This window comes from Coturnix japonica, chromosome 4 (genome assembly GCF_001577835.2).
Source record: "Coturnix japonica isolate 7356 chromosome 4, Coturnix japonica 2.1, whole genome shotgun sequence".
NCBI classification, from domain to species: Eukaryota; Metazoa; Chordata; class Aves; order Galliformes; family Phasianidae; genus Coturnix; species Coturnix japonica.
This window is the reverse complement of record NC_029519.1, coordinates 31,856,855-31,863,550: the sequence shown is the minus strand read 5'-3', so window position 1 is coordinate 31,863,550 and position 6,696 is coordinate 31,856,855. Positions and strand designations below refer to the sequence as shown.

Genomic DNA, 6,696 nt, shown 5'->3' with positions numbered 1-6,696 from the left:
AAAAAAAAAAAAAAAAGAAGAAGAAGAAGAAAAAAGAATGCTTAATTACACCAATGCCTTAGATGATAAGGTAAAGTATATTTCAAACAGGTAGGAGAGTGAATACAGTGCAATTTGGCTCCTGTCACTTCCTTAATGTCATCACTCCATAATTGCATAACAGGTACTCACTGGGCACATCTGATGACAGTTGACTAGAAGCAGCTTTATTAAATCCCTGATCAATAGATGTAGTGTGCTTTTTCAGTAGAGAGCTATGCCTTTTGTGTACCATGCCAGTATTTGTGACATAGCTCTGAAATACCAACTGTGCACATAAGAAAAGTTTAAATTGGATGCCAAGCAAGTCATACAGGTTTGGGTTCCATAAAAAAGCCTCTTTCCTTTGTGATGCCCTGTCCATATCAACTCTGTAAAACAAGCCAGGAAAAATGAACTAGAATGAGAAAGAGATTAAGAAAGGGACAAGATAAAAGAGAAACTCTAGCATATAATATTTGAAAAGCAGCATGAAAATAAACAATGCTGTCTCATTTGGAATCTGGATCATCTTACAGAGCTTTGCTTTGAGGCTATGTCCAATGTTGCGCTTTTCTCACTGTATAAATGGGTACTCTAATCATTTGGACTGGGTAATCAATGGTGAATAATTACAACACTAATTAGGTTGTATTTATTGCCTAAAATGTAAAAAGAAAAAATCAAACACATGAAGCTTACGAAACTTGAGTGGACTCTAACTTTGTTTTAAGTCACATTGACTTCCACTGACCTTTTGAATTCCAGGCTGATAAGCATTTACCTAGTGCTAGGCACTAGTTTTTTGAGGTCATTTTATGTTTCAGAACTTAAAAAATTATGTTTTCCTTTAACTGAGAAGAGTAAAGCACACATACCTCTATCTAACAAGCCCCACAGAGAAATTACTTGTAATGTAATGCTCTGCGTATCATATTATTTAATGAAAATCAAAATTAGAAGGATTAATCACCACAGCTCACAACACATGGGCCATATGCAATGCTGTATAAGTTTGCAGATGCCAATCATCTCACCACATCCCGAGTTTGTCACTCAGTGACTAACTCCTTCCCACAGGTGTAGGAATAAATAATAGCCATCACAATCAGTAGTCCAAGTGGCAGGTGGAGGTTAACTTGTGCTGGTGCACCAGAAGAACAGTAACTGCCTTCCTGGTTTCCCAGTGCTCCCTAAATCTTTTTGAAAGACAATACAGCTATTTGAAATGTTAAGAAACTGCATAAAGACAAAAGCTTTGAAAAACAGACACTGCACGAGGGCATAACGGCTTCTTCACTATGTCAACTATGTTAATCTGTTTGCTTAAAGACAGATTTCTAGTAAAACTCAGGTATGCAGTGGTAGACCATAATACATTATTCACATAAACTGTATAGGAAGAATGTTTTCTGTTTCTCGTTACACTATGTATGTTAAGATTCCAGTTATTTCTAGGAACTCAAACAACTAAGGCATTCATTACTGAAACACTTTTTTTACGTATTAATTTAATCTTTCTAAAAGCTTTCAATTCATTATTTAAAGACACATAAAAACAAGTACAAATTAAACCAGTCTGAAAACGGTTAACTGAATGCTTGCTCCTTAGCCAGCAGCACTTATTTTCTGTGTGCTGAATGTATGCACTGCACCATTTATTCACAAAAAAAATCAAAGGTAAAACATTTAAATAATTTCATTTATAAAATCCACCAACCAAAGCATTGGGAGTTTTATTATTATTCACTGTTAGTTGCTGTTATCATTACTGAAAATAACTAAATAATGTATTCTGAATGATATGTCCTTTGAAAAGCAAAATGCCAATGCAACTGACTGCATTACTTTTTCATCTTTATAATCTCCAGAGTGAAAGGCTTTCCAGGGGGAAAATGCTTCTATTTTTTATCCAGAGGTGCTTCTACTTTCTCCAACTTGCTCGTACAGAAATTTGTGCTATCCTTTGGTACAATCTGGTGCAATGAGAAAGAGCATTTTCAAAACCACAGCAAGTTTGACGTTCTCAGTGGACAGTTCAAGTTCTGCTGGCACTGCTCAACACTTTTAATCACACATGGCTTATTTTTCTGCTCTGTGTACTGAATTTTTTCATCCTAAAGGTGTTTGTGCTTCCATAATAACTTCAGGGGCAAATGCTGTACTTAATAATTTTTCCAAGCGTTGTGTGATTCCTGTAAACATATGGCTTTAAGCAGGGATAAGATAAGGCTACTAAAAAGGTGAAGTATTGCAGATGACTAGTTATCTTGTTACTACAATTAATGATATCTAAAAGTTAGCACAGTCATCTGATGCATCTAAGTAGCTAATCCTTCACAAAATTTTAATTCAGACATCGCTTACAAAGTAACACATATTGTTATTAGTATACTAATATCAATAGTATAATAATAATATAATAACAAATTTCACTGTTGATTCTGCTTGGCATCTTCCTTTAGTACTGCAGCACACTTCTGATAGGACACTAATGTATGCTAAGCATTTACAAACACACTAAATATATGGACCTTGTTTACATTTAAAATGCTTTTAAACTTCTATTAGAAGGTACACAAAACATTCTAATTGCAGCAATTTCTTAACCTTAATTATGGAAACGTATACAGCAGAGGTATAGATTCACTGTCTCAGGATCACTGTGCAAACACTGTGTTTTGTTTGTTTTCATTGATAACTCTTTCTATATCATCCTGAGGTCATTAAATTTTTAAATCTTAAAATCCCAGCCAGTCTATGCTGTCATCAGTGATAAGCAGGAAAACTGTATTTTTTTAATTACATTTTAATTGTATTTTTTACTGTCCCTAGCCACTTCCATGAGTTCTGAAGGCATCTTTCACTTAACATATATAAACTACATTGCTCTCTGCTAATTCACTCCACAAAATCAAAGACTGATGGGCAGGAATCTCTGGGTCCATCAGGCCCATCCCCTCCACAGGGGTTCCTGAGCCGGGTGGCCACATCCAAGCAATTTCTGAGTATCTCCAAGGAAGAGACTCTTCCGCCTCTCCAAGCAATGTGCCAATGCTCCATCACCCACAGTTAAGTGTTCCCCAACGTTTGGACAGAACTCCCTATTCTGTGGTTGTTGCTGCTTGTCCTGCCATTTAACATGAATTAAGTTTAAAAATACATATATATATATATATTCTCGATTTTGTTAAGTACATTATATTCCCCCCAAAAAAAGAACATCAGAACAAGTTAATGAGCACCAAAAGCTACGCTTCATCAGTGGCCCATTAATGGGCCAGTGTGGTGAAACCAAACATGAAGTCTGAGTTCAAAAAGCTACTGAAAGGATGGTACGAAAATGAATAGCACCCACATTTCATCCTTGAATATGCAGGTGAGAAGAAAGCAGTCATCAATATCTGAAAATGTATTGCTCAGCAGACAAGAAAAAATTAGTCAAGACCTGGGAACCCTTTGACAGCAGTGGAGTGATGAGGGAAATACAGTTTTTAGGACTGCTTTGCACGTAAACACAGTATATTGAGAAAATCTACTCAGGTGCCCTCTTAAATCTTGTAGCAAAAACAAACAAACAAACAAAAACAAAAACCCACAATAGCAACAAACAACAACAAAACAAACAAACAAACAAAAAAAAAACAAACCCACAACAACCAAGAACACCCCAAACATTTGGATTTCACCAACCTAGGAGAAGCAGAGCTTATGCTCTAGTCTTTCCAGACAACTCAGACAACATTTTCTACACATAAATGCAAACCAAATTCAGACACTTGTTTAGAATTAAAAAACCAAAACACTACAAAACACAAAACAAAACCAGAAGAACAACAAGAATATTCATTACTTTATATTTGCCACAGGATCAGATGTTGAAATAATCAGCTAGCTTGCTTACTCATGCTTAGTATAGATTTCAAGCAGGTTCCCTATGTGAAATCCTGCCTTTGAAGGCCGGATAAAGACTAGGTAACTTTTCTACACATATGTGTGCACTTGTAACTCAGTGTTCCAGTCTAGACACACTGTTATTCTGCTAAATTTCTTTCACTCAGTCACTTGTAACTTTCTTTTCACTAAACATTCAGTAATGCAATCAGAAAATCACAGAACTCAGTTCTTCTAGAAATCGTAACCGATTTTTAATCTTTTTCAGTGTGAGAGTGTGATGCAGATTTCATCAGAAGTCATAGTTAAATACCCAAAGAAACCGCCAGTGTATTCAGCAAGGGAATCTGATTTCAGTTATGACCACCACTTTTATTTCTTACATTGAACAAATCAATTCCTGAAAATTGCTCAGTCACCAAAAAACACCATCCAGTTGGTTTGCAACTGTAGCTATTCTGGGACAAATGCAGCAAGGAAGTCCAAGCGAAAAGTAGTCATAGTGTAACCTATTCAACAAAGCCAAACATCTAAGAATATATATTTGACTGCTATTTCAGTGAAGCCCGGACTCTGATGTAATGAGTTCGCCTGTTACTATATTCATGCTGACTGAAGTCCTCTGAGCTCACCTTCAGCAACCTGGAAGTCTGAGTACTACAATAAATATACAAATGATCAAATTATTTCAGCAGATCTGAATACTCTCCCTCTGTAGTATAACTACACATATATAGCTATTCTTTTTTTGTTGCTTTCTATGAATAATCTCCACAAAAACACATATTGACAAGGGACTAAACAATGCCAGAAGATAAGAGATCACTCACTACCCATCAAAACAACGTCTTTTTTCCCCTCAATAAATGCCTCTTTTCTCTTACAGCACAAACCCACTTCTAACGTAGTTAACAAATATTCTAGTAAAAATGAACAAACCAATGGATTATTTTTACAGTGTCTACTTCTGGTTGACAAGATTTTCACTAAGTAGAAATGCATAATAATGTTCAGAAAAAGAATATGCAGATGTTTCTCATCATGGAAAGGAGATCAATAATTCAAAATATTTCAGAGCACTCCTGAGAATAAAATGCACAGGTGTATGTGACAGGTTACACTGAAGTGTCAGTTACTCCCACATAAGCAATATTCAACTGATCTCATGAGAGTTCTGAAAGGTAATGGATGTCAACATATGATGGCATATCACTATTATTATATACAATTGCCCAGAGAGAGAAACACTAGATGGATCACTATTACTTTGTCTTGTAAGGATAGAACTTGATTTTTTCATAAACAGTAAATACTGAAGTGGGAAACCTTGCTCTGATAGAACTGCTTTCACTCATATCGTGCAAAGCTAGTTGAGTATATCGGTGAAACAGTGCACTGTTCAGTGTAGTAAATCCAGAAAAGGCTGGCTTTTCCAGTCCAATATAATGTTTAAATGTTGTTGATTTTTTTTAAAAAAAAATAAATTCCAATACAATGACATTAGTACATTACAGTATCATGGCATCATTAACAAGTCATTAACAAGTTTTTAACAACTGGATTTATGTGTCCCTCTTGATAAAGTATTACCTCTTCCATCTGCATTTAAGAAGTAGCTTGTAATATCCATGTGGCTCTCTATTCAACTCTTTACCCTTTAGTGTTAATTTCCCACCTGTTATTCTTCTGTATGTGAGATGCCTGTTGTTGGTTCCTTCATTTCAAGCCATGAAAGTTAATTAAAACACTGTTATTCAGCCTTCCACCTCTCATTTTAAAAATTTCCCATTTAAAATTTTAAGTAATGAGATTGTTTGTACATATAAACAGTTTATTTGCTTTCTTCAGACAGCAAAGGTGTTAAAGGAAAGCAGAAAAATAAAAGGGGGTGGGTAGGAATTCTTACTTTGAAATCGTCAGAATTAGAAAATGCTAGGAAAAAAAAAATATATATATAGTACTCCCTTTCACAAGCAATTGTTTACATCTTAATCTCTTTTATAGCATTATCTAACTTTAATAACAACTAATATCCAGCCTTTACAATGAAAAACTACTTAGCGTTTGTGTCTTTCCTTGTATTAGATTTCAGATTACAGTGTGTTTTGCCTTAAACAAAGAAATAAAAAAATAATATTTTTGTCCTACAGTGAGCTGAAATACTACATGGCCTTTGCACAATTCCAAAATGTTTCAAGCAATGCTCAATAGAAGATGATAGCATGGAAATCTCCCTTTTTTTATTTTTCTTTCTATGCCAAGTATGGACAAAATTAGAAAAAGAAATAGCCAGAAGAGCAAATGCAGCTTCACAGTCTACATATATAGATAAATATGATCCTACACCTACAAATATCTTTCAAACTGAGGTTACAGCTCAATAAGGAAGACATATTTCCATCTTAAAGTTATCAGTAAATATTTTACTAGCAGTCTGTTGGCACATTTTCAACTCTGAATCAACATTTACATGCACTTTTCAGCAATCTGCTTCCACTTATAAGTGAAAGATCCTAAAATATACCTTCACACTAGAGTTTGGATTGCAATATCATAAGGCCAAACTACCCAAGCTGCCATTAGATCTACGTGCAATGCTCAAGGTAGGCAGTAATAGTCTGTGTACCTAAAGTGACAGCAATAGCTACCTTACGCGATAGCAATAGGATCAGTGTTTTGAATCAATAATCCAACTAACGCTGTACGATTAGCTTTAATTTCTTAATTGGATGCTTCTTTGCAACTATCTTCCTAGAAACAACAACAATCTGCTCAAATTGCTTC

The 6,696-nt window shown here is 35.1% G+C and overlaps 1 protein-coding gene across 3 annotated transcripts in view; it reads right to left on the bottom strand.

Moving 5' to 3' along the window:
• Positions 1-6,696, bottom strand: part of CCSER1 (coiled-coil serine rich protein 1) — a 581,898-nt gene that overhangs the window by 121,481 nt on the left and 453,721 nt on the right. The gene's annotated exons all lie outside the window — the stretch shown is intronic.